Below are 6,690 nucleotides of genomic sequence, written 5' to 3'. Positions count from 1 at the left end.
ATTAGCTGAGGAGGGAAAGGGGTCAGGATTTCTGCCAAGAGTTCCTTGGGTTGGTTCTCTGAGCAGAATCTCTCAGAATGTCCAATGTAACATCCCACTTGGGGATTCAGTTGGATCGTCAGCGACAATGAGAAGAGATCGGGAAATACAAAATTTCTTTCTTGCTCCTCTCTGCTGTGGGACATACTGTTGACATCTGCTTCTGGAAACTGCTCTGTTGGCTTCTCTGAAGTGGGCCTTATCCTGACCCTCTCTTCCTGACTGTGTTGCCAGTAAGAAATGCTGTGCAATGTGCCTTTCCAAACTGCTGCCTTTGGCCCTGGACTTATCCATCACCCATGCTGCTTTTTCTTGAAGGGGTTCAAAATCACCCCATTGATATTTTTCTCACTGTCACCCCAGGTGAACTGAAATTTCATGTCTTCAGCTATCTACATGACATTTACAGTTTAAACTCCTGACGTTATTTCAAGTCAGCAGTCCCAAAATAAAACTTTCCCTTTTGCCTGGAAATGCTCTTCCTATCCGACCTCTGAGTCCCTTCCAAAGGCCACTGCCACAGTCACTGTGATATAAATCTTTGGTGTTTTTTGTTTCATCTCCTCCATTTCCTGTATTCATTCAGCCATTAATTCCTATTGGCTCTTTTTTCCAAAATGTCTCTTCTGCCTTGATTTTTCTGCTCATTCCCTCTGCCCCCAGCCCCTCAAGGTATAGTTCCCTATCTCCTCATGTTCTCCCTTGACCCCTCCCCCGCTTATCTCCATAACCCTGATCTTACAGACGGTTGGGGTCGCATTTTTTTTCCACGTGACTTCCATATTAGGAAACCTTTAGCAGCATCAAGGTAAATACTTCTTTTTGGCTTTCATGACTTGCTAGCATTTGGCCATAAGCTAACTATAAACTGCACATTTTCTGTGTTAGTCATGGGTTTTCCATCTCCCTACAAATATGCCTGCCTGATGTCTGCTGCTGAGCCCTTTTGCTGAAGGTCTCCTCCCTTGTAGGTCCTTTGCTTTCCCTGACACCTATTCAAAATCTCTCCACTCTTCAGTGTCCAGGTCCTATCACCTTTTTATCTAAACCTTATTCCTGTCTTCTGTGGCCTCCCTCTCCTCTGAGCTCATACTGCATTTGTAATCTTAGTTATTATAATGATGCACTGCTTCTCATTACAATTTTCAGTTTGTGTTTTCTCCCCCACCAGACTGTAATCTTAAGGGCAAGGACAGTGTCTTTTATTTCTTCTTCCTCTCCTCCTCCTCCTCCTCTTCTTCTTCTCCTCCCCCCCTCCCCTTCTCCCTCCTCCTTCCCCTCTCTCCCTTCCTCCCCCTCCCCTCCACCACCTCCCCCCCTTCTCCTCCTCCTTCTTCTTTCTCTTCTTCTATTTTAAATAATCTCTACACCCACCGTGGGACTCAAACTCACAACCCTGAGGTCAGGAGTTGCATGCTCCACTGATTGAGCCAGCCAGGCACCCCTATTTCTTCTAATCATCCCCAAATTTTATACATTTGCAGTATAAAAAAAAAGTATTTCTTCTGTATCTGTCACAAGGATTGTTTTAGCTAAACACACGGTGGGTTGTGAGAACCCACTCAATAAAATAATATAATTGGTTTTGAAACATAGTGGGGCATAAGTGTATGAAATTCAGGCAAATAACAAATACATTTCAGCTCCTTGAGAATCTGAATCCAGATGGAATCATTGAAGTCTTCTTCCCCCTTTTGATTCAGCTGTGTTGTCTTTTATTATATCCCAGTACCCTGAAAATGACTTAATACAACTAAAACTAAGGAGAGAGAAAAGGCAACGACAACAACAACCCTCAATGGGTTTTCAGATGGGAATTTAAGAGGAGTAGTTAAGAATACGGAACATCACATCAGACACCAAGCTTCATCACCCAACACCTACTCTAAAGAGAGAGTGAGGGGTTGGGGGGACAGGGATAAACAGGCAGAGATGGAGACACAAGAAGAGAAACAGAGACAGTGAGGTAAGAGAGAAATAATCCAAACCATAGGATTTTTTTTTTTTTTTTTTTTTTTAAGAAAAGAAAATAAATGCATTCTCTGGCATAAAGAATTGTTCAGGATCAGAGGGCAAGATTCTGATTTTAAAAGTTTTGAGTCTGCTTTCTTCAGGCCTGAGCCACTGGGTGAATTTAAATGGTGGGAGAGATTATTACAGCTTTGCTTATGGGAAGCATTTCTTTTGAGATACCCTCTTGAAAGCTTCACCCACGTCAGTTTTCTTCCAGGGGCTGACTGATAACATGCCAATCCCACACATCTGTGTCAGTGGGTAAAGAAATCACAGGAAAAGAACAGTTTAGCGTGAAGGGTGACATTCCAGCCCAGCTTTGATTTCTGCACCCATCACCACATCATAGCAATCCCACAATTGCTACCCAGTACAACATGCAGTGGCACTATATGGGGGACCGCCCTACTGCCATGGGGGCGGGAGCCAGAGCAAGCAGGCGGTTTGTCGTGTTTCCTCACATCTTCAAGAGCCCAGCTCTTCCTCTGCAGACAGGAACAGAGGAACGATTCCTTACTCCTTACCTCAGACTTGCGTCCTTGCAGGTGGCTGTTGTATAAAGACTTGGCTGCTTGAGTACCACGGGACCGATATAATATATGAGCCTCCTTTGAGCACTATGTCTCTTAAATTACCCTCTATGTCCATCTTTACTTACTGTCCACATGTTACGGATCTATCACAGCCCTTAACTCAGGAATTGAAGGGAAGCCCTGGTGCAGTGCGGGGGCTGACTGCTTCCTCCTGGGAATCCCCTTTGGGACAAGGGGTTAGGCAAATCGAAAGCACGGTTGGGTTTGCCAACACTCCTGCCGGACAAACTCAGATAAATTGGTCCCAGGAGAAGCCAATAACTCAAGAGAGGAGGGTTGGAAAAGAAAAGCGAGAAATTTACCTCAGGTGCCAGCAGTTAGGGGAGGTGACAGGCTCTGCCCACAAGATAGACACCTAGAGTTCTACAGGGAGAGATTGCGGGTGAGGGGTACATGCACGAGAGCAGGCAGAGAACGTCTGATCGTGGGTGGGGGTCCGTATATGTTCAGCGTGTGATCATAGGCAGGGGAGGGGATGTGTGGGGTGTGGTCTTACGGCATTCTGTTGTTATCAGAGGGCTTTTCTGGCCTGGCGGTTGGAATGTTCTAGTCACTACAAACACCTTTATCAATGCCACAGGAAAGTGCAATAAGAAATAAACACAGTGTTGTATTTAGAGCATGCGTTAAGCAGTCTTGTGTACTTCAGGTTTCAACTCTTGGGCTTCCTGGTTGAGGAAGAGGGCTTGCTGACACACAGAGGGCTTCAAGAACCAACGTGGCCTTATTCAATATGAAGTAATTTAAAGCCAGCAGCTGTTTCACACATAGGACCCACAAGACATGGTGATGCTGGCGTCTGGTATCGTCCAGATACCCACAGAATCTCCCCTCCCCCCAGAACTAAGGTTCCCGATCCAGAATCAGTTCTTAACAGAACCTCTTACTAAACCTTTGTGAGAAAGGAAAAAAGACCAATCAAGACCGCAGGCCATGGCTGAATTAACTTGTATTAAGGAGTGAGCTGGCAGTGGGGCCTCAGTCTTCATGACTTTGTTTCTGCCTTTAGGGAGTTTATTGAATGTGCTTTTGTGATATAATTTATAAGGAAATTGGTTTTACTCAAAAGGACGTTTTTGCTTTATGCCTTGTAGCACCCTCGAGTGCTTAAAAAAAGGGAGAAGGTAATTCCATTAAGCTTTCAATTTTCTCTGGCAAAAGAAATGAACTAGATGTGATTGGAAAGATAAGGCACTGGCCTTCACTTGAACGGACCTTGCTCCAGGGCCTGGGGAATAAGAAGCATGGCCTTTGTTCCACAGGTGTCATTTCATGTTTAATTAGAGGGGCTACAATTCCATTTTTTTCCCCTCTATAAACCCCAACCTCAATCCGCTGAGAAAATGTTCATTAAGTTCCCAGTAGGCAGATCATCTGATCATCATCTTAGCAGCTTTGAGAGTCATGTGTTCATTCTGGGGACTCTTAGTGGGCTCAAGATCAAGGTGAATGTTAAAATCAAGACAGGCTTAGAGGAGACGAGGCCTGCCCTTTGAAGGATGACAGGATCTCTGCTTGTATCGAAGGCACCGGTCCTTTCTGCCACACCAAAAAGCTTCAGTAGGGGGGTGCCTGGGTGCCTAAGTTAGTTAAGCAACTGACTCTTGATTTTGGCTCAGGTCATGATCTCATGGTTCGTGGGATCGAGGCCCAAGCCAGGTTCTGCGCTGACAGCACAGAACCTGCTTGGATTCTCTCCCTTTCCTTCTACCCCTCCCCTGTTTGTGTGTGTGTATGTGTGCACAATAAATAAATAAACATTAAAAAAAGGGTTTTAGTAGGATCTCCTAATTCTCTTCTTTAACTTCTTACTTCATCTACTTTTGGGGGGGCAAAAGGGGGAAATAACTGATGAGGGACCATAAGGCAAGCTGAGAGTCAAACCCTACCTAGCAACCCCCCTCCCCAGGTGGGATGTGTGTGATATTCCTCAGACACTCCTGGCTGCCCCAAAACAAAAGAAAGGACAGAAAATAAGTGGTTAAACTGATAAAAGTCTCCATCAGTTTACAAATATCTTGGTAAAATTACAAGAAAAGGACAGTCTTATCAATAGCCTAATAATGTCCAGGAACTCCCTACCGTCTTAATGTTAATGCTTTGCTAGAGGGAAAAACAACCTCATCTTGACAATAGCTAGGCCTCCAGTAATCTGTGAGTCTTTAGCATATGGAAATCCCTTTAAGAAACCTCCTCAGGACTTTATTTCCCCCCACTCCATAGTTTATAACCAATCACTCTTCACAACTCCAGTGTAGCTCTTTCTGCCCAGCGGTCCTGTGCTTGTGCTTTAATAAAATCACCTTTTTGCACCAGAGACATCTTCAAGAATTCTTTCTTTGTTATGGAACCTGGTCTGGATCACCAGGCGAAAGAACCAAGCAGCACTCAGAGATCTTGGAAGGCAGGAGGTTTGTTTCACACCAGCGGGCTCAGAGGAGATCAGTCTCCAGAGGTCTGAGCCCCGAGCGAGAGAGAGATGGAGCCAGTGAGTGTAAGCAAAGGGAAAAATTTATAGTGTGTTACTTCCGCATTCCGCATTAGTAGTAATTTGGCCCGTGAGGCAAGCAGAGTAGGAAGAAGAACCTGGAAGGGAAGTCTTCTGTCGGGGGACTGGAATTTCCCTATCAGTCCTGTCAGCCATCTTATAACAGATTTTTCCCTATCATCTTGGCCATCAGCTCCGAACCCCCACCAGCCCAAAACCCCACCAGAAATTACTGAAAATTAAAAGAATAGTCTCTGTTGCCCAAAGTTAAGATGTTTTCACGTATCTTGGGAAAGTTTCTTTGTTAGAATCCAGTTCTGTGATCCTTAACTTATAAATTGGTGCCTCCAAAAAACAGACACATAGACCAATGGAATAGAATAGAAACCCCAGAACTAGACCCACAAACGTATGGCCAACTAATCTTTGACAAAGCAGGAAAGAACATCCAATGGAAAAAAGACAGTCTCTTTAACAAATGGTGCTGGGAGAACTGGACAGCAACATGCAGAAGGTTGAAACTAGACCACTTTCTCACACCATTCACAAAAATAAACTCAAAATAGATAAAGGACCTGAATGTGAGACAGGAAACCATCAAAACCTTAGAGGAGAAAGCAGGAAAAGACCTCTCTGACCTCAGCCGTAGCAATCTCTTACTCGACACGTCCCCAAAGGCAAGTGAATTAAAAGCAAAAGTGAATTACTGGGACCTTATGAAGATAAAAAGCTTCTGCACAGCAAAGGAAACAACCAACAAAACTAAAAGGCAACCAACGGAATGGGAAAAGATATTTGCAAATGACATATCGGACAAAGGGCTAGTATCCAAAATCTATAAAGAGCTCACCAAACTCCACACCCGAAAAGCAAATAACCCAGTGAAGAAATGGGCAGAAAACATGAATAGACACTTCTCTAAAGAAGACATCCGGATGGCCAACAGGCACATGAAAAGATGTTCAGCGTCGCTCCTTTTTATCAGGGAAATACAAATCAAAACCACACTCAGGTATCACCTCATGCCAGTCAGAGTGGCCAAAATGAACAAATCAGGAGACTATAGATGCTGGAGAGGATGTGGAGAAACGGGAACCCTCTTGCACTGTTGGTGGGAGTGCAAATTGGTGCAGCCGCTCTGGAAAGCAGTGTGGAGGTTCCTCAGAAAATTAAAAATAGACCTACCCTATGACCCAGCAATAGCACTGCTACGAATTTATCCAAGGGACACAGGAGTACTGATGCATAGGGGCACTTGTACCCCAATGTTCATAGCAGCACTCTCAACAATAGCCAAATTATGGAAAGAGCCTAAATGTCCATCAACTGATGAATGGATAAAGAAATTGTGGTTTATATACACAATGGAATACTACGTGGCAATGAGAAAAAATGAAATATGGCCTTTTGTAGCAACGTGGATGGAACTGGAGAGTGTGATGCTAAGTGAAATAAGCCATACAGAGAAAGACAGATACCATATGGTTTCACTCTTATGTGGATCCTGAGAAACTTAACAGGAACCCATGGGGGAGGGGAAGGAAAAAAAAAAAAAAA

Source organism: Herpailurus yagouaroundi, unplaced genomic scaffold (genome assembly GCF_014898765.1).
Source record: "Herpailurus yagouaroundi ecotype Mexico unplaced genomic scaffold, PumYag 28, whole genome shotgun sequence".
Lineage (NCBI taxonomy): Eukaryota > Metazoa > Chordata > Mammalia > Carnivora > Felidae > Herpailurus > Herpailurus yagouaroundi.
This window is presented reverse-complemented; position numbering follows the sequence as displayed.